At 37.7% G+C, this 22,578-nt stretch overlaps 1 non-coding gene across 1 annotated transcript; it reads left to right on the plus strand.

Moving 5' to 3' along the window:
* Window positions 1–21,975: 21,975 nt before the first annotated feature.
* Window positions 21,976–22,082, plus strand: LOC122119409. Its single transcript, XR_006149559.1, has one exon. It is a non-coding gene; the product is annotated as a U6 spliceosomal RNA (small nuclear RNA).
* Window positions 22,083–22,578: the final 496 nt, after the last annotated feature.

Genomic DNA, 22,578 nt, shown 5'->3' on the forward strand with positions numbered 1-22,578 from the left:
CTACATTGTATATTATTTGTATACACTGTATACATGTGGTTGTGAAATCTATTGATTTTATTAAATACATAGAAAAAATGTTTTTAAACAAGTGCCTAAGGGTCATTTAAAAATTGTACCATGTTGCTATAATAGAATCTTAAGATATTTCTGTTTTTAAGGGGCAAAGCATTAAAGGACAATAACATAAATAAGACAGTTCTTTGGTTCCCTGAACCAAAACAGGGTCTTCTGCCTCAGCAAGATTATATTCTCACAAGGATGGATAAAAAAAACGTAGTTATATACTGGAGGGTGAAGAGTTCCAACAACAGTTGGGCATAGTGATACACATCTGTAACCCCATCACTTGGAAGGCAGAGGGAGTTCAACAAGGCACTGTCAAAGCAAAAAGTTACAGCGAAATTAAAAAGGAACAAGGTGAAGAAGAATGCCCACTGGTGTGAATGCCAGTTGCAAAATTAAGTAGCATGATACATTTAATCCGAAATCAGCTGTTCCTCATTTGAAAATACAGGTTATAACTGTTAAATTTAATACCTAAAATTTGAAACTGCACAGGAAAGAATATCCACAACAAAACTTTCAGTGTTACTGGGTGCAAGAAGTGTCCTGACGTTTGGCAGAGCTACCCCAGGTGCAGTATACGTCTCTTCCCAGAAGGGGGCCTCAGCGTTACACCAGAAGCCTAGTGCCAGGCCCCAGAGTACCGCTCCTCAGATGGGTTCATTTCTTCAGTGGATTCATTTCCTTGATACAAAGCATCTGTATTTGTTGCTTCTGCCATTTGAGCGATGTCTCCAACTTGTTTGTTTTGAATTACTTTACAGACTAAAATGAAATTGTGGTGGAAGTATTTTTATATTGCTGAGAATAGCAGCTAATCACAGTTACATGCTTCGAAGGACTTATAATTGCTTGGTTTTGCGTGTGGTGTTTTTAACGGCATTTGAGACATTTTATGAGGAAGGATATGCATGGTTTCAAATCAACAACAATGATGCATGCACCTTCAATTTTATCTACTCTAAAATTTGTCTTCTCATTAAATGTTAGTGCCATGAGAAAAAAAAGATAAATACTTTAAAACTATGTAAGTTTATAGATGATATTGAGAGAAGAAAAGGATAGGATGAGAAGAAGGGAGGGATAGAAAGGAGACACGAAAAACACAAGACCACAATAAAACCCCAAGACTACACTATAGCTACCAGCACGACTATGTTTATTGCAGCATTATTTACCATAGCTAAAATAGGGAACCAACCCAGATGTCCCTCAGTAGATAAATGGATAAAGAAAATGTGGTATATATACACAATGGAATTCTATGCCTCCATCAGAAAGAAGGACATTGCCCCATTTGTTCAGAAAGGGAAAGACTTGGAAAAAATTATATTAAGTGAAGTAAGCCAGGCCCAAAGTAAAATAGGTCCCATGGTCTCCCTCATTTGCAACAAATAGTATATGTCTGAGTCAAGCAGAAAAGATCAGATAAATTAACGTTAGGGGAATGAACCCCAATATAAGTATTCAAAAGTTTTTTTTTTCCTTTCATGCAATTGTTTCTATCATATTTATAAGATGATTTCTATGTTTCTTTGTATGTCCCTTCCCTACGGTATAACCCGTGCTTTCACTGTATTTGATGTTGGTATGATTTGTGGAGGGGAAGGGAAAAAAAATCATTTAACTAGGGATACAGGTGGACCCATTGCAACAAAGAGATGTACAAGTCATTATGTCAACAAAAGAACTTTACAACGTTGGTGGGTGGTGGGGGGAAGTTCGGGTAGGAGGATGGTGGAGTATGGCAAGGGATAGAAGGGGAAACAAAGAGGAGGCAACAATTCTTGATAAGAAAGGTATTCGTTACCTTGCCCATGTAATTTTAACTCCTCTGTATGCATTCTCACAATTAAAAAAAAACAAGAAAAAATGGAAAAAACAAAAATTTAAATTTAAAAAATGAAACACTTAAAAATTATGTAAGTTTATAGATGATCTTGAGAGAAGAAAAGGATAGGATGAGAGAAAGGGAGGGATAGAAAGGAGATATGAAAAACTGAAAACTAAAAATTCTCAAAATTTGTTACTTGAAAATTATATAGGTATAAAGAGAAAATGCTGCTATTGAACAAGTTAAGCCAAGGAGGTGGCGGGGAAGATGGCAGAGGAGAAGCTGGAGGCTAAACAAGCTCTCCCATAGAAAGCAGTTTTAGAGTTCCAGTGAACAGCCCTAAGCCAGAGAATCACACCAAGTGTGCCATCACAGGACAGAGAGTTAGGCCAGCTAAGGAAAATCAAGGCAAATAGAGAGATCTGAGCTCTTGCCAGCAGCCGCCACAGATGCGACTCAGTTTTTGCAGCCCCCAAGAAGGTGGATAAGATGGCAGGAAATCCCAATTACCTCTCAGTCCTATCTCTTAACATTAACGGACTTAACTCTCCAATTAAGAGACACAGACTGTCTAATTGGATTAAAAAACAAGATCCTTCTATCTGCTGCCTTCAGGAGTCACATCTCCTGCCCATAAAAACAAACACATTTTCAATGTTAAAGGCTGGAGCAATATCTACCATGCAAACAGCCCCCATGAACAGGAGGGAGTTGCAATCCTAATATCAGATGAATTTGACTTCAAATTAAAATTCGTGAGAAGAGATAAAGAAGGTCGCTACATATTAATTAACGGATCTCTCCTTCAGGAGAATACAATTCTAAATATCTATTCGCCAAACAATGGAACACTCAAATTTATCCAAGAAACACTACTTTCCCTCAAATCCCACATATATCCAAAGACATTAATTGTTGGAGATTGTAACACACCACTCTCCCCACTAGATAGATCAACTCGGCAAAAACTCAACAGAGAAACCGCAGATTTAAACAGCTGCATAGATCAACTAGATTTTACAGACATCTATCGAATATTTCACCCAGCAGCATCAGAATACACGTTTTTCTCAGTAGCACATGGAACATTTTCTAAAACAGACCACATTTTAGGCCACAAAGCAAAATTGTCTAAATTCAGAAACATTGAAGTTATATCTTGCATTCTCTCAGACCACAAGGGAATAAAATTAGAACTCAACACCAAAAGCCACCAAAGAAAGTCTGGCAACACATGGAGACTGAACAACACACTGCTGAATCACGAGTGGGTCATTGAGATTAGAAAGGGAATTCAAATGTTCATGCTATTCAACAAAAATGAGCACACAAATTACCAGCTCCTCTGGGACACAGCCAAGGCAGTACTCAGAGGCAAGTTTATAGCTCTAAGATCCTATATCAACAAATAGGAGAGATCTGAAACCAACAATTTAATGACACATCTAAACCTCCTTGAAAAAGAGCAGCAAGATAAGGCCCAATACAATAGACAGAGAGAAATAATTAAAATTAAATCAGAATTAAATGAATTAGAATCCAAAACAACTATAGAAAAAATCAACAAAACAAAGAGATGGTTCTTCAAGAAAATTAAAAAAATTGACAGACTTTTAGCAAATCTCAGGAGAAAAAAGAAGAGATCACACCCAAGTAAATAAACTCAGAGATGAGAATGGAAACATCACCTTAAGAATCAACCAAGATTCAGAACATTATAAGGGAATACTTCTCTAAACTTTATGCTAATAAGTTTGAGAACTTGGCAGAAATGCACCTTATCCTAGCAAATATTGACATGCCAAAACTAAACCAAGATGAGTTAAACCATCTTAACAGGCCCATATCAAGCATTGAAATACAAAGAGCAATAAGAGATCTCCCAGGTAAGAAAGTCCAAGACCAGATGGTTTTACAGCGGAATTTTACAAGGCCTTCAAAGCAGAGCTCACACCAATACTCCTCCAACTCTTCAATGAAATTGAAAGAGAAAGTTCACTACCGAAAACATTCTATGAAGCCATCATAACCCTCATCCCAAAATCAGGCAGGGACTCATCAAAGAAAGAGAACTATAGACCCATTTCTTTGATGAACATTGATGCAAAACTTCTCAACAAAATTTTGGCCAATCTACTTCAACAATTCACCCAAAAAATCATACAACACGATCAAACAGGATTCATTTCAGGGTGCAAACTGGTACAATATATGCAAATCAATTAATATTAGTCATCACATCAACAGGAGCAAGAATAAGAACCACATGGTTATTTCAATATATGAAGTAAAAGCATTCGACAAGATGCAACACCCCTTTATGATGAAGGTTCTGGAAAAATTAGGAATCCATGGAACATTCCTCAATACAATAAAGGCTGTTTATGACAAACCTACAGCCACCATTATAATTAATGGTGAAAAACTAAAGCCATTTCCTCTTAACTCAAGAACAAGACAAGGATGTCCACTCTCTCCACTTCTCTTCAATCTAGTATTAGAATGCCTAGCTACAGCAATAAGACAAGATGCGAACATAAAGGGGATCCAAATAGGGAAAGAAGAAATAAAACTCTCCCTCTTCGCAGATGACATGATCTTGTATTTAAAGAATCCCATATACTCCATTCCTAAATTACTCAAGCTGATTCAAAACTTTGGCAAAGTAGCAGGGTATAAAATTAACCCCCCAAAATCAATGGCTTTTTTGTATGCCAACAATGAGAAAAGTGTGGTTGAAATTAGGAAAGGAACTCCATTTATAATAGCCCCACAAAAAATAAAATACCTAGGAATTAACTTACCCAAAGAAGTGAAGGACCTATATGATGAAAACTTAAAAATCTTGAAAAAGGAAATCAACACAGAACTTAAAAAATGGCAAAACCTCCCATGCTCCTGGATTGGAAGGATTAACATCGTGAAAATGGCAATACTTCCCAAGGCTATCTACAAATTCAATGTGATATCTATCAAAATTCCAACCTCATTCCTCAAGGAAATAGAAGAGGCAATTCAAAAATTCATATGGAACAATAAAAGACCCTGAATAGCAAAAACGCTCCTCAACGGAAAGAACACTGCTGGAGGAATATCAATACCAAATTTCAAACTCTACTATAAAGCCATAGTAATCAAAACAGCTTGCTACTGGCATAAGAACAGACCTCAGGAACAATGGAATAGAATTGAAAACTCAGAAATGAACCTACAGACCTGTAGCCATCTAATCTTCGATAAGGGAGCTAAAATAATAGAATGGAAGAAAGACAGCCTCTTCAGTAAATGGTGCTGGTGAAATTGGTTAACTACTTGTAGAAAACTGAAGCTAGATCCTTATATACCACCCTGCACCAGAATCAACTCCAAATGTTCAAAGACCTCAGAGTCAATCAGACACTCTAAACATTACAGGATGGAATAGGAGATACCCTAGGTCTCCTTGGAGCAGGCCGAAATTTTCTTAATAGAGACCAGGAAAAACAACAAATCAAAGAAAGGTTGGACAAATGGGATTTCATGAAGTTCCAGAGCATCTGCATGGCAAAGTACATAACTGGCAAGATCAATAGAAAGCCCACGGATTGGGAGAAGATCTTCACTAGCCATACAACGGACAAAGGTCTCATATCTAAAATATACTAGGAACTCAAAAAATTAAATCCCCCAACAACAAATCCTCAAAGAAACAACTGCCCAATAAATAAGTGGGCTAAAGACTTAAAGAGAAACTTCTCTGAAGAAGAAAGAAGGATGGCCAATAGACACATGAAGAAATGCTCAACCTCCCTAGCCATAAAGGAAATGCAAATCAAAACAACATTGAAATACCACCTCACTCCAATTAGAATGGCAAAAATCCAGAGCTCTAAAAACAACAGATGCTGGAGGGGATGTGGACAGAAGGGAACCTTACTTCATTGTTGGTGCGAGTGTAAACCTTTTCAACCACTTTGAAAAGCAGTATGGAGGTTTCTCAAAAGACTTCACATAGAGCTCCCCTATGACCCAGCAATCCCACTTTGGGACATTTACCCAAATGTTTACAAACAAGACCACACTAAAGCTACCAGCACAACTATGTTTATTGCAGAATTATTTACCATAGCTAAGATATGGAACCAACACAGAAGCCCATCAGTAGATGAATGGATCAAGAAAATGTGGTATATATACACAATGGAATTCTATGCCTCCATCAGAAAGAATGACATTGCCCCATTTGTTAGGAAATGGAAAGGCTTGGAAAAAATTATATTAAGTGAAGTAAGCCAAGCCCAAAGACACATAGGTCCCATGGTTTCCCTCATTTGCAATATCTAGTATAGGTATGAGTCAAGCAGAAAAGGTCAGATAATATAATGTTAGGAAAATGAACCCTTAGATATGTATTTAAATTTTTTTTCTTTCATGCATTTGTTTCTAACACATTTATAAGATTATTTCTTTGTTTCTTTGTATGTCCCTCCCCCACAATATTACCCCTGCTTTCACTATATTTGATGAATGTATAATTTGTGGAGGAGATGGGGAAAAACAAGTCATTTAAGGATACAGGTGGACCGGTTGCAACAATGAGAAGTACAAGTTGTCATGTCGAAAACGAACTTTACAACTTTTGTGTGGGCGGCGGGTGGGGGGGAAGATTGGGTGGGGGGACGGGGGAGGCTGGGAAGGGATGTGAAGGGTAAACAAAGGAGGAGTCTGCAATGCTTGATAAGAAATGTACTCATTATCTTGTCCATGTAATTTTAACCCCTCTTTACAGTATGTTCACAAAAAATAAAAATAAAATAATTTAAAATAATTTAATCCTAAGAGATTGTGAATTGAGTAATAAATTGCTGCATGAAGTGTGTACACAATGGGGGATAAGGTCTAATAATCGACGATGGGTAAATATCTGAGGATGATCAGAACAGCAATTAATTCTCACCAAAAAGAAAGAGAAAAAATTGAAAAGATAAAAATAAAAAGGACCAAAAGATCAGAAGAGGTAAAACACACACACACATACACACACACACACACACACACACACACACACACACACACACACACACACATCGATAATAAAAATTATGAAAGGAAGAAAAGATTAATAGAAAACAATTTTTGAAAAAAATTAAAAATTAAGAAAAGGTACAAAGAAGAGTTCTTTGATTTTTTTGAGGGGGGTGGGGAAAGGGGTAGAATGGGAAGATCCTGCATCTCCCCCGTGTCCATAACCAAGCTCTTGGTGGAGTCTCTGGTCTGCTTGTGGTGTTTGTTTTTTCTGTGGGTTGATTAGTTTCTTAAGTGAGTTTGAGCAGGCAGTAAAATGCTCTGCATTACCTAGGATTTTGTGATCTTCCTCCCATTCTACTTCAGTGGGAGGGAGATCTGCTTTGAGTATCACGAAAGAGGGAGATGGCTGTTTCCTCTAGTTTGGAGATGCTGTTTTTAGGCTAGGTTCTGGGTAAAGTTGAGGTCTTTCAGCAAACAGGAGCTTTTCCCTGAGGGAATAGCTCCTGGGACACTCACAGAGCCCATCCTGGGGACATTCTCAGGTTTTTGATTACTGAATTTCAATTGATTGTCTATGCTGCTGTATGGAGGGGCAGCCTCTGGCTCAGTTTACCCAGAGAAGAAAGTCACTCCTCCAATGGTGAGGCTTCCTTGCCTGGGCTAGTTGACTTTCCTTTGGGGGGAACTGAGCCAGGCAGTTCAAGTCAGGTTCCTGTGACCTCCTAAATGACTCTTGTTTACTTCTAAGGCCTGAGTTGGAGATAGCTGTTCAAATGGTCCTTTTTTAATATTAAAGATGGAGATCTCTGATGGTGGTGGCAGGGAGGGGTGGCCTTCTCTCCTCTGCTCCCTTAGAGTGAGGATGTCAGGCTTCTACCCACTCTAGAGTCTTTGGTCCTGGGCTGTGTCTGGCCTGCGATCTGCTGGATGAAGATATCTGCTCCTCCTCAGTTCTTACTGGTGTTGAGTAAAATCCGCTTGCCTGCCACATCTGGCATCTTTTCCCAAGACTCTCTGTGCTATAGGTATGGAGGCTATGGCCACCGCTGCTGCTGCCGCAGCCACCACAGTTGCGGCTACCAGCAAGTGCTCAGATTTGTCTCCTTGCTTTGATTTTCCCTCTCTGGCCACTCTCTGTACTCTGATGGAACATTTGGTGTGGTTCTCTAGCCTAGGACTGTTCACTTGATCACTAAAACTGCTTTGTATGCCAGAAATTGTTTAGCCTCCAGCTTCTCCTCTGCCATATTCATCTGAACATATTTTTTGCCTCTTATTGAAGTGTATCTGATATTTTCATGTAGGGTTCTCCAAATATAATATTAATTCATTTATTTCATTAGGACAATTTCGGTCGATTTATTATCCCTTATAATAATGAGAGCATGCTGTGTCAGACTCCTATCAATATGACAAAATACTTCATAAAATTAATTAAAAGGAGGAAAGTTTTATCTTGGCTTCTGATTTTATACATTTCAATATACATTTCTTATCCTCATTGCTCAGGAACATGTGATGGCCTTTTTGTATTCATGGAAGCCAGGAAGTAAAGAAGAGGAGGAATGGGAGTGGGAAAGGGAGAAAAAGGATGAGAGGAAGAGGGAGAGGGAGAAGGAAAAGGAGAAGGAGAAGTAAAAGAAGGAAGAGGAAGAAAGGACTTTGATCTTAACATCCTCTTTGATTTCAAGTTCTGAGTGACCTAATCTCTTCAACTATGCCCACTTGAAAGGGTTCACCTCTTTATAGCAATGTAGTGAAAGCTAATTATTAATCACAATCCTTTATGATTTCAGATTTAATTTCTAGTGTAGTGGGTAGATCTTTCTATACAGTTGTGATAACTTCTGTTCCTAAATATCAGAGATGCTAATTGGCATAGCAGTGATTTGGTTATACCATTACTGGAGAGATGAATGAAATATTTTGAATGCAAATACATTTTATTTAGCAGATGCAGAAGCTTCAAGAGTTTTCATGTTGTGATCTTCAAAAATGACTATTTCATCTAACTCATAATGACATGAATTTTTCATAATTTTATAGCATTTCCATTCAAGTATTTATTATTTATAATGAGGTTCTTTCCTTCAAGTTGAAGGAAAAATAATCATTTATCTTAATTATTCTATAGAGTGTAGGTATAATATGAATTTCTTACCATTCAAAAATAACTTATATTCAAGTCTATAGGAATAATTGGATAAGTGATGGAATATCTTGCTTTAGTTATCTTATACTGAGATTGATTCAATTTGTAAAAATAACTGTTGACATAAAATAAATGAAATTCACTGTTTCTGTAAAAGGACTAGGTAATCAAATATCAGAAATATATGACCAGTAACTAAGATTTTTAAATAATCAAAAAATGTATGAAGCTACATTTTTGTGTCAAAAACTTTTAGGTTAAAAAGAAGAGAAAATCATGTGACCACATTAGATAATATTTAATTTAATGAAAAATTGCTTCATTCAGCCTGATAGAGCCTATTGCCTTTAGCTTACATGAGAAATTTGATTAATGATCCCTTTTTTGCTATTGAATAATAGAGTATTTCAATTTGTCCAAAGATTCTGTCATTTAAATCTTTGAGTGCATATTTTTTCAAAAAATTGAAAACTTTTTCACAGTACAGGTTCAGGTTTAATAACTAAATAAATATCTATGTTATTTGTTAAATTGATCCTCTAGCATTCAAATAATATGAAATTTATTTTATTCTTGGATATATGAAACCTGTGATATATATGGGTGTCTAAGCTTGTAATCCTGGCTACTCAGGAGGCTGGAGTTCAAAGCCAGCCTTGGCAAGAAAGTTTGTGGGACACATCTCAATTAATCACACACACATCACAACACCCACACACACCTGCACACACACACACACACACACACACACACACAAAGCCAAAAATAGAATTGTGGCTCAAATGATAGAGCAATATCCTTGAGGGAAATAAAAAACAACTAGGGGACAGGTCTTGAGTTAAAATCACAGGAACAACACACAAACACACACACAATATATGTCTAAATGCTTATTTTAGTTTGAAGAAATAAACAATATCAGGAACAGTAATATTTGTTACATATCTTGCAACATTTGTGAAGTTGTTTTTAATACAATATGTCTTAAGATGTAATATAGGTCATTAAAATTAATATCAATCTAGTTAATATTTATAATTACTCATAACACCTTAGAGTAGAGCAGTTCGTATTTTTCTATAAACATAAAAAATATTCTGAGTAAAAGAAAGAAAAGAAGATTGGAAGAATAATAGAAAGAGAGAAAGGAAAAAAGAAAGAAAGAAAAAGGCAAGAAAGGAAAGAAGAAGGAAAGAGAGAAAGAGAGAGAGGTAGGGATGTAGGGAAGGAAGGAGGAAGGACAGAAGAAAGGAAGGATGGAAAATAGGAAGGAAGGAAGGAAGGAGGGAGTGAAGGAACAAAGGAAGGAAGGGTGGGAGAAAGGAAGAGACAAACAATTTAATTTATAAAATCTATTTAGCCCAACATAAACTTCATGTAATTAATCCTTTAGTAAGTTCAAGTTTGCAATTTTCACTTCTTTGTATGTTCTCTATGCATGAATGAAACCAACAAATGAAGGATCATATATAACCAGGTGAATATGTTTGCATCTGTAGTAATATGTATGCAAATCTTTTTCTCATTTTCTATACATCATCAAATAACTATTTGCATACCATTTACACTTAGTTATAAATATTCTAAAAACTGATTAAACCAAAGGATGTCAATATATTATATAATATGAATACAAGTATTTATAGTGCTATTAATATTACAGTCTTCATGCTATATTAATTATAAAAATTTTATTATATATTTTATCAGAGAATTTAGCATCCTCTGATTTTGGTGTCTGTTTGAGTCCTACAAGCAAGCCATGATTTAAATCAAAGGAGATCTGTATTTGTTGGCTCAATCGAATATTTCTGAAAGCGATTAACTCATCAGAGCTTGTTCAAATACATCAGAAGGGCCGTAGATAGGCTGTACCACGTTTACATGATTACCTATGATGTGATTCAAGAGCCACTGAACAATCATACTTCACTTTGCCATCACTCTAATTATTCCCATTGCAAGAAGAATCATTCACATAAGTCACATGATATAAACTTGTCCTTAAGTTATTATTTCGATGAAATAATATCCAAAGGATACACTACACTGAGTTAAAGAAAAAATTACAAAGTGTATTGGACGTTGTAACTCCTTTCATATGCATATGTGGAAATTCTATTCCCCCGGCTGGTGACATTAGAATCAACCTTTCAGAGATGGCATTACAATAATGATCCTGATAAAAGAAGCCCAATATAACTACTCTGCCATATGAATGTCCAGCAAATAGATTGTGATGAACCAGAAAGTGGACCCCCAAAAGACAAGGAATTACTTTGAACAAGCATTTTTATAATCAATGCTTAAGCTTCTAGCATATGGGTAATAAAATTCTGTTGTTTTTAAGCCACTTACTTTGAAGTATTCTCTTATAACAGTCCAATTGCTGACAAAAGGCAAAGCAGTTTTGAGTTAATATCACAAATTATGATAAAAAAAGACAGATGCATAGTAAAGGAGACCTATCTCAGCCATTCGCAGATTAGAAATGTGGAGACATAACCTCATTTATGTAGGTTAAACATGGAAGAGAGAATGTGGTTAGCCCAAAGCCAAATGCCAAAAGCAGAGAAATTTAACAAAATACCATGAAGTTGAAACAAGTCTTAAAAGGGAGATCTGGGCTTAAAGGGAGTAGGGCACTTCTGCCCTAATGGAAATGGTGGACTAATACAGTCATATCACTCAATGTACATATGTGAGAATATAAGTAGGATACTTGAAGGGATAGGTGGTGTTGGGGTAAGGGAAGGAAGAAAAGTGGAAAGATTTCAATGTTCCAGATGTATTGTACATTGAAATGCACATATACTCTATTAAACACTGACATGATGAAGCGAAACCCCTTTGCACAACTTGATAAAGATTAAAACAAATTTGAAGTTTTAATATTAAGAGACAAAAATCATAAACGTTTAGAAATAAATAAGAGGATAGCATTGACATATTGTTATGGCTTGTGTTTCTTTCAATATACAAAAATTTATGTGTCAAGTCTGCTGCAAATGTAAATTTTATTTTGCCAATTCTTTTTGCAAATTGCTTAAAATATAGAGAACCAAATTCCACAACCCCTTCACTTCCAATAAAAAAAATCTTATAGACCTTTAGGTTTCTCAGTTGTTTCTAAATATCTTAAAGTGATGCATTGGAACCAATTTCATTCTACATTTAATTTTAATTTTTAAAACACTAAATTCTTCTAAAATCCTCTCACTCGGACATAGGTATGGATAGATAACTGACGTGGGCAGAATCAGAATTATTCAGAAGGCTGTAAATGGATGCTTATCTAATTTTCTCTCTTCTTGATCATAGAAAACAGACTGCCTTTGTTAGGAAAATGAGGGAGAATGGAAAAGAAATAGGCCGAACTCCAGCATCAACAGGTGAGGACTGTTTATTGATGAACAGCGAGGGGCACAGCCCTTCCAGCAGGTTTGGAGGTTGTGTGAGGGAGCTGGGACAGGATCGGGTTTTTATAGGAAGTCTGAGCAAGGAGGTAGAGGTTAATGGAAAGCCCCTAGCTCAAGGAAGGTGTGGGCCCACAATGGGATGTTTACAACTGGGTTAGGTGGATTGCCCTGCCTGCACTTCAAAGGAGTTCACATATACCTGGGTTTTGCCTGCAGTCTATATGGGCCTAGGATAGTAGGGTGGGGGTCAATCCTTCATATTCCATCTTCAGATACATAAAAGGATAGGGCCAAAAGGGGAGAGGCAAGTTCTTTATATAGGATCTTTGGATACATAAAAAGAACTGGGCTGACAGAGGATTAACATGGAGTTATGAGACCAAAGCAGATTCCAATCATTTTGAAACCTGGAGTATAAAAGGTGGAGTATAAAAAGGGGTCTTTTCTGGCTGCCTTCAGCTGGCATGGGGGTGTCGAGGAGTCACTGGGGCTGGGGTCTTCAGGTCCATGTCTGTGCTCGGTCCAAGGCACAAAGCCTCTGGTTGCCTGCAGTAATAGGATGGCTTTGACATGGTCCCAGGTCTTGAGTCAGGGCTATTATCCTGTTAGAGAGAAACTTGAAAATGCTGAGATCAAGCAAAAGGTTGACTGGTTGATATGAGTTACATAGGAAAACACACCCAGGGCACAAACCAGAAAAGTTCCATTTGGATCATGAGCCCATAGCCAGTCAGAAACTAGGGCTGGATTGGAGTAGTTAAGGTAAAGGGCCTGGTGAGAGACTTTGATCATTTCCTATAAATAGCTGGTAACAAAGGCAAGAATGTAAATTCTTGTCCAGTTAGAAGTTAGACAGATATGGACATTAGATGGACAAGCTTCTCAACTTGTTTCTATTGACCTCCTGGCTCTGGCTAATTTTGAAAGGACAGGCACAAAGTGGCTGATGTGACATCATCTCCTCTTATACTTTTCCGCCTTGTCCTGGAATCTAGCTGCTTGTGGCTAGGATATGGGCTTTGAACTCAAGGCCTGAGCACTTTCCCTGAGCACTTCTGCTCAAGGCTAGCATCCTACCACTTTGAGTCACAGGGCCACATTTAGCATTTGGATGGTTAATTTTTGAGCCAGCTTCCAGCCTGGTTCTTTGCTGGTTGTATAGGAATAGAGTCTCAGGGATTTTTTGCCTGGGCTGGCTTTGAACTGCAATCTTTGCCACAAAAACACTTTATAATTTCCAATCAAAGTAACAAGGAGATCAGTGGGAACAAGTAGAGCTTATGTGCACCCTGTCAAAAATTGATCAACAAATACTTGCCAGAACTCTGCAATGACACAACTCAATAGCTAGGATGAGGGTTTGAGTATAGCTTGGCTGCCTGGGAAACCTTATAACCAAAGTGTGTAAGAGGCTCTTCTGGCCTATACATGTATTAATAGCATAACAACATAGCTGGCTTTTTCAGGTCAGGCTGGGTAAGGTTTATAGAGAGTGTCCCACAAGAGTCTAGTTTTTGTAAATCTAAAGGAGTCTTTTACCAAGAATCAGCTGTGTGTGATCGAGTTAGGCAGGAGTCCAGTATACCATGGAGGCGGTAGCATGCTTCAGGCAGGATCTTGGCTAGACTGCATCCCTCGGATGAATGGTTAATTACTTACAACATTATACACAGATTGGCTAAAGACACTTGACTTTAGATGGATATAGAGAATAACATGCTAGTTTTAATGTTAAATCACAGCCAATAATTACATACAAACTTTACTCATAAGCTGTCTTTTAAGGCATACTCATACCATCTCCTACATACTCGAACTTTCTGAGGACAGAAACAGATATGTGGAACAAACATTTTAAGACAATTCTTACCTCCTTACTGGTGTTTTTCATCACAGCTGGTTAGTAGATGAGCTGGGTCTCATTCCTTTTACTACTACCCTTGATAAAAATGTTTTCTTTTAACAAACAGCACATTTGATAGGAAATATCTGTATCAAGAAATAGAAGAAGATGACTTTTTACACAGGTTTTATGTATTATAATAAGATTATGCTGAACATGTTCACACACTTATACTTAAACCAAAGTTTTAAGGTGCAGTTAAGTTTTTAAAAAAATGAAAACCAACCATATGGTTTTTTTTAAATTCCAGTGGCAAAGTGATATTGTTTTGCCCAATATGATAAAAACACGTGTCAATGTCAGAAAAGTAGGCAATACCAAACAATATGCAAGGCAAATTTTGACAAACAGAATTTCCACCCTTAAACAAACATTAATAACAAGAGCAGAAAATCTTTAAATCGATTTTGGTGATGAGGCATATTATATGATTTAAATATTTTAACCCCTAGAAGAGTGAAGAGGAGAGTGGAGTAAGGTTGGTGGAAGAGTGGAGGTTGTAGAAAAATCCATTATGTGGTCTTTGTCTCTTTCTAGCTGTCAGCTTCCAGGGCATGTAGAGAGAATTGGGGGAGAGGGTGGCTGAACAGCCACTGTAAGGAGAAGAAATAACACTTTTAACATGAAGACATTTAAAGGGATGATGTGGCATAATGAAGGTGCTGAAAAGTGAGTGTTTGAGTGAGTGGATAGAGAGAGTTATTGGAAGATGTGAGAGGGAGGGATTTCTCTTCTGCAGTCTCCTAGAGAAGAAATTAAGAATAAAGATTTTGATGTGAGTGGACTCAGGAAAGAGAAAAGGATTGGATTATTGTCTAAGTCCAAAAAGAAAAAGAACTGGTTTGTTTCTTTTATGGGATTTCAGTGTGATAAAGGGAGAGAGCCGTAAAAGAGAGAGGCTGTCCTCAGTGTTTTTGACACCCATACACTTTCAGTGACAGGTTAACAAAAATTCCAGAGCAGAGGCCTATTTATTTAGGGTCTGGAAGGGAAGAAGGTGTATTAGCCATAGAACAGGATTGAGAAGTGTATAAGTATGGAGGGGTTTGTGTAGAGGGATTTTTAACAGGGCTGTTAGCTTGTTGTTTTATCTTTTTGTTTTTCTTTTTTTTGGTCCGGTCGTGGAACCTGAACTCTGGGGTTGGGAATTGTCCCTCAGCTCTTCAGCTCAAGGCTAGTGCTCTACCACTTGAGCCACAGTGCCACTTCCGGCTTTTTTCTTTTTGCTTATTTGGTGCTGAGGAGTTGAACTCAGGGCCTCAGGCATGCAAGAGAAGCACTGTACCACTGAGCCACCTTCCCAACCCTTGCTGTTTTATCTTTGGAGGCCTATTCCCATCCTCACCTTGTGTCAGCTACACAGGTAGGCAGACAGGAAAGCACAGGGACAGGGATGAGCAGAAGGAGTTTGCTTGACACAGGCAGACAGTCTTAGCCTAGATAAGCTGGACCAACTGCAAATAGCAAGAGTGCAGTTAGAAGGGCAAGGAAAGAGAAAAGGATATTTGGTGCCAGAGGTCATCAAAGAAAAGAGAGAGTGAGAGAGAAAGGGAGAGGGGGAGAGAAAAGGGGTGAGAGACAGATTGAGCTGCTACAAGATGAGGAGTTACTTTTTAGAGGAGATAGGAGAATCATGGCAGAGAAGGGCTTGGTGAGCAAGGCTGGAGAGCGGGTAGGGGGAACTCTGGATTGGAGGTCAGAGAAGGACTTGGTGAACAGAACAGAATAAGCAGAGTGGGGGGTTTTCTGGAGCAGAGGTAGAGGAGGGCTTATGTATAGGGGACCTGGGACTCCCCACCGTTTTGTTGGAGAATTATTTAAATCACTAAGAGGAAAACCTAAGGTTCCGAATTTAGGCCAGTGCTGGCCATGATAATGAGACCAGATTTTGGAAGAAAAACACGTCAGATTATTTTTTTACTGTAAATCAGTCAGCCCAGTTTCTTAAGATTAGACCATAGTCAGACCAATGGGGTGTCTCTGGGAGACAATTTGGAAAATTTGGTAGGACTACTGAATCTGTCCCATTGTTCCAGGCATCCCTGGTGTTTTGGGAAGGCAGATGGACATATCCAAGTAATTAGGATAGAGCATCCCCAAAGGTCCTAATTACAGGGGGTCATGGTGTCAGGAAAAGAGACACTCCTGGAGTCTCCTGGATTCCCACAGACAGGAAGGAAGGAAGGAAGGGAATCCTGGATTCCTGGGGTCCATTTCGTTGCACCTCCACCACAGACTTGGCTGGTAATCTTGTACTGAGGCTTTTACATGGTGAGTGAAGTTGACCAAAAGGCAAAGACCCTCCAGCCTGGAGATAAGAGTCCAGGAACAGAGTAAAAGAGAAAGAATAGGGGGAGAGATCTTTTCTGGGTTTATGCAGGGGCCCAATAATACCTCAAGCCACAGCAGGGTTGCTGTCCACTGCTTGCACTGTTTACAAAGGCAAAGATCAAGAGGTCTTTCATGTGGCTGTTTAGCCCAAAGTAAGCTCTGAGGGCTCTGTCCTCCCAGTGGAGAAAGGCCTTGGAAGGAGGAGGAAGGTAGCAGAAAGCCTCCATGAGGGGTGGCAAGGAGGGGTGTGGCCCCTGGGCAGAGGGCACCCAGTCCTCCAGGTTGTCAGAACCATATGTTAGGAAAATGGAAGAGAATGGAAAAGGAATAGGCTGAACTACATCATCAACAGGTGAGGACTGTTTATTGAGGCACAATGAGGGGCACCATCCTTCCAGTGCATTGGGAGGTTGTGTGAGGGAGCTGGGATAGGATCTGGGTTTTTATAGGAGGTCTGAACAAGGAGGTAGAAGTTAATGAAAAGCCCCTAAGTCAAGGAAGGTGGGGAACTTTCAGTTTGGCCCACAATGGGCTTACGTGGATTTCCCTGCACTTCCAAGGAGGTCACATGTACCTGGGATTTTGCCTGGAGTCTGTATGGGCCTGGGACAATAGCGTGGTGGGGAGGGCAGGTCAATCCTAATTGGAAAAAGTTATCCTTACCAGCTTTTCTGCATATAACATTCCATAAACATTTTCTTATTAGAGGATTATACAAGATTAGCTATAAATTGATTGATAATGACTGAGCTTGACAGAAAGGTGAGGGAAATCTCTCTACACTTCAGTGAGGTTCTGACTTGTGTTTCACAAAGTGTTATGAAAGCTCTCTATGAGAAATCTAACAGCTGCATTTCTAAAAAGTCCTTGCGTGCTTACACTTTCTGATAATGTCTCAACTCAAGTACTTCTTCTTGAAGATCTACACCATTCAATGATGCTGTATTAGATCCTTGTTACATTTTACAGACAGCTCATGGTGATGAAATTTGGGTTTTTCATAATTGCTCTTCCAATTCCATCCACAATATGCAGACAAAAATTATCTGAAAAATTTGTATCTGTTGATAGTGCATATACTTTTCCACTACAAATATAAAATGTAGTGAAATTTTTAATAGCAATCATACTGCACTAGGTTGTGGGCAGATTCTAATGTAAATAATATACTGTGTTTATGTAGAGAATTTGAGCATCCAAAATTTTAATATGCCTGTGGTCCTAAAACCAGTACCTTACTGATATTGGGTGACAAATACTTCATGTAAGTATAGAAGAAGTTTTCTTCGTATTTTTAAATATATTTTTTGTAAATATCATATACAGAGGGGTTACAGTTACATAAGTAAGGTAATGAGTACGTTTTTTATTGAGCATTGTTACCCCCTCCTTTGATTTTCCCCTACCATCCCTTCCCTGCACACCTCCTCAACTCCCCACTTTACCCCCGTCTGATATTGTCTTGTACATCCCATTGCTACAGTGGGTCAACCTGTATCCTTTCCTTGTATCTTAAATGAAGAAATGCTGGCTTGATTTATGCATATTCTACTTGTGTAGACACACCTATAGTCACTCACCAAGTCCAAAAGCACATAAGTGAAATGCACATCTTCTTTTGTCAGTTGGTATAATTGTATTGTACACATTTATTGACAGGTTACAAATTATTTTCAATTTTTAATACATTAAAAAACTTTCTTTTTTTTAATTTCTTGGCCAGGAAATGGAAGACCTCAGTCAGCATTTCTAACTTTAGACTTTTCACATGGGTTGGTTAAGTGTTGACCTGAGGTCCAGTCTTCTGAGGTCTCATTCTTCTGCTTAGGAATTGATGGTAGTTGGATGTGAGGGTGATCTGCTGCGACATCTGTCACCCCATTGATCGCCAGGGTTGATTCGGCTGCTCTGGCTGGCTAGGTGGGTGTCCCCTCCCTCCCTCACCGCTACATGTGTGTCCCTCCCAAAACTGTGCACTCGGTCGAGGAGGACGACCATCCCCAATAGAGGAGGATCGGTCTTAGGTCAAGGATATACGGGTAGCTGAGCTCCCCTGCTAGAACCTCCAAACAAGCTCTCAAGGAATTGATGGTAGCTTTTGTAAAAAAGCTCAAGGAAGGATGCCATTTAAAGCCTTATAACCTTATTTTTTACCAGGATATTCTTCTGCTTTGGTTTTTGAGACTGTCTACAAGAGCAAGAATTCCATGGGGAGCAAGGAGACACCATAAGACCTTTACTTACTGAGATTTCTGAGTGATTTGTTATCACTTGTACGGCATGTTGCAAGTCGATTCTGGCAAAAACTACCAATTTTATTTTATTTTATTTTATTTTATTTTATTTTTTTTAAATTTTATTTTATTTTATTTGAGAACATACTGTACAGAGGGGTTACAATTACATGGTCAGGATAATGCATACATTTCTTACCAAGCATTGCAGCCTCCTCCTTTGTTTACCCTTCACCTCCCTTCCCAGCCTCCCCCCTCCCCCCCACCCAATCATACCCCCCCTCCCCCCCCTCCGACATTGTAAAGCTGGTTTTGACATGACATTTTGTACTTCTCATTGTTGCAACAGGTCCACCTGAATCCTTAAACAACTTGTTTGTCCCCATTTCCTCCACATGTTATACTGACATCAAATATAGTGAAAGCAGGGGTTACACTGTGGGGGAGGGACATACAAAGCAACCAAGAAATAATCTTATAAATGCGTTAGAAACACATGCATGAAAGAAACAAAAACATTAAAATACATATTTGAGGGTTCGTTTTCCTAACATCACCTTCTCTGACTTTTTCCGCTTGACTCATACCTATACTAGATATTGCAAATAAGGGAAAAAAAAAAAAACTACCAATTTTAGGAGATAAGATGAGTGGAAAAAAAACTCTTAGAGACAAAGACATCTTCAACATATTCGGTTCCAAGCATTCCATCTAAGGCATATTCAACAATCAGTGAAAATTGTGTTGGCTGTATCTATGTGTCTTTCTCCATGTGTGCATGTATACATGTGTATATGTATGTGTATATTTGTGTGTATAGTAACATACATGTGTACATATATAAGGGCATATACACACATATATGCAAATATAAATAAATATAAATATATAAATATATGTGTATATATATCAGCTGTTCAGTGATTTAATCTAGAGTTCCCAGCACATTGCCATTCTCACAAAGTGTACATGATAAACTGCTCTGAGGATCTGTGCTCATTTCCCCCATTACCTTGTTTTTCATCCCTGTGAACAACTTCAGCCTACTTTCCCTAGGATAGCTTTGTTTTGGTTACTGACTGATAATAAAAGAAAAACATTCTTTGTAAAAGAAAAAGAACTTTAGGTCACAAATGGATGCCTATGAGATAAAATTATAATAGAAATAAAAGTGAAAAGGAATTCCTAGATCTGTTGTTTTGCCATTTAGAATGGCAAAGAATAATATCACGTTACTCATAACTTTTAAAGAGTGCAAGGGTAACTGATGGTCCCTATCATGTTCCCACAAAAGCAGTGGATCCTGAAGGACAATAGTAGACCAGCAGAAATTCTAAATAGCAGACATGGAGCATGAAAGAGAAAGAGAGAAAATGAGAGAGAGAGAAAGAGAGAGAGAAATATCATAATACTGGAAGTGCATAACAGATAAACAAGAGCTGTATGAGAACCTTCGTACTGCTATCTTTAGACTCTCCATGTACATTTGAAGGTATTTGATGTCTGATAATCCATCAATATAAAAATATAAATTAATTTTGATAAAAATTAAAGATTACTCAGAAGAAATTATAAATGCAAAAACAGTCTTCACAGAAGCAAACTCTCAGAGATATTTCATGACTTTGAAATGGAAGAAGTGGCTGAAGTTAGTATAAATTTAAAAGTATGACAATTCACAAAAACATAAAAAGATATTCATGTATTTCATTATATAACCCAAAGCAGAAAGTAAATGTTGTTCAGATGATTTTTAAAAGAACAGTCTCTCCGGTTCTTGGAAGGTGGCTCAGTGTTAGAGTGCTTGCCTTGCATGCATGTGGCCCTTGGTTTGATTCCTCAGCACCATATAAGGAGAAAAAGACAGATGTGATGCTGTGGCTCAAGTGGTAGCACTCGACTTGAGCTGAGGGACGGCACCCAGGACCCAGAGTTCAAGCCCCACAACCAACAAAAACCAAACCAAAAAACTAAACAAAACACAGTCTCTCACTTTTGTGGCCTCAACTCTGTAAAACCACTGCTTCAGCTTAAGGCTAAGATTTTATGTGTGGACATTTATCAACACTCCTGATTCAGACTCTAATTGAGAAAATTTTTAATCAATATTTTGTTCTTAATTTTGATCGCTGTGAATTCACATGCACCTATAAAAAATGGTCATCCCAGTAACATTTTCAAAATACCTCGTAATGACGACTTAAAAAAGTTGTATTATATTGCAAAAAAGAAAACAATGCAAAAAATAAAGAAAACCAATAATTAAATATTAATGATTAATAAAATAAAAGCCAAATACCAGTATTTCCAATATTTGAGGTATACTACATATTAGATTTTACAATTTGCTCATATTCCTGTATATTTAAAACTGGCTAAGATTATGATGTTCAACAAGAATTTTATAAGCTATGAGTACCCTTTAAATTTACACTGTAAGATAACTTTTTATGTCTCACTCATCACTGATACATGGCTTATATAATCATTTGTTCCTTGCTAACATATAAAGAAAAGAAGCCCTAAAGTTTCAACAGAAATTGTGTAGTTAAAGTCTTATCTCTTTGCTCTGTTTCTTTACACAAAGACTTTGCAACTTCTCATTAATAAATTTTCTATAAACTCTGAAATGTACATACTTAGTAATATATGTCAGCTACCATAAATCTTAAATACTTTATGGAAAAGTTTTATGACCTGACAGTCTTAATTTTGGCATATATAAGCAGGTTCCCAAAATTAAACATATTTAAAACATTAAAACTTTTAACACACCTTAACACTTGCTGCAGTGTTCATTATGAGAGGTGCCCTGTATAGAATAATTGAATTCCTCCTCCTACACATCTCTTGAACAACAAACATCTGGACTCATTTTGTTTTTGTCATATCAATCTTGACTTTATTCTTAAATGTGTGCTTATGTAACAAATATCTGGTTCTAAAATTTCACAATTCTTTTGAACTTGTTTTTGTTGAATTATCTAGTTTAAAAAAATCAATTCCACTTTATATATAAAAAATGTTCTGTGCTCAATTCGGCAGCACATACACTAAAACTGGAACAATACAGAGAAGATTAGCATGGCCCCTGCGCAAGGATGACACCCAAATTCATGAAGCGTTCCACAACAACAGATGCTGGAGGGCATGTGACCAGAAGGGAACCCTACTATATTCTTGGTGGGAGTGTAAACTTGTTCACACACTTAGAAAGCAGTATAGATGTTCCTCAAAGGGTTACACATAGAGCACCTCTATGACCCAGCAATCCCACTTTTGTGCATTCACCCAAATGATCACTAACAAGGCCATTCTAAAACTACCAGCACAACTATGTTTATTGCAACATTATTTACCATAGCTTAGATATGGAACCAACCCCGATGCCCCACAATAGATTAATGGATCAAGAAAACATTGTGTGTGTGTGTGTTTGTGTGTGTGTGTGTGTGTGTGTGTGTGTGTGTGTGTGTGTGTGTGTGATGGAATTCTATCATCCATCAGAAATAATGACATTGCCCAATTTGTTAGAAAATGGAAAGACTTGGAAAAATTTATATTAACTGAAATAGGCCAAGTCCAAAGAAACATAGGTCCCATGGTATCCCTTATTTGCAATAAGTTATATA

The sequence above is a fragment of the Dipodomys spectabilis genome, unplaced genomic scaffold (genome assembly GCF_019054845.1).
Source record: "Dipodomys spectabilis isolate Male_0828 unplaced genomic scaffold, ASM1905484v1 ptg000166l, whole genome shotgun sequence".
Classification (NCBI taxonomy): domain Eukaryota; kingdom Metazoa; phylum Chordata; class Mammalia; order Rodentia; family Heteromyidae; genus Dipodomys; species Dipodomys spectabilis.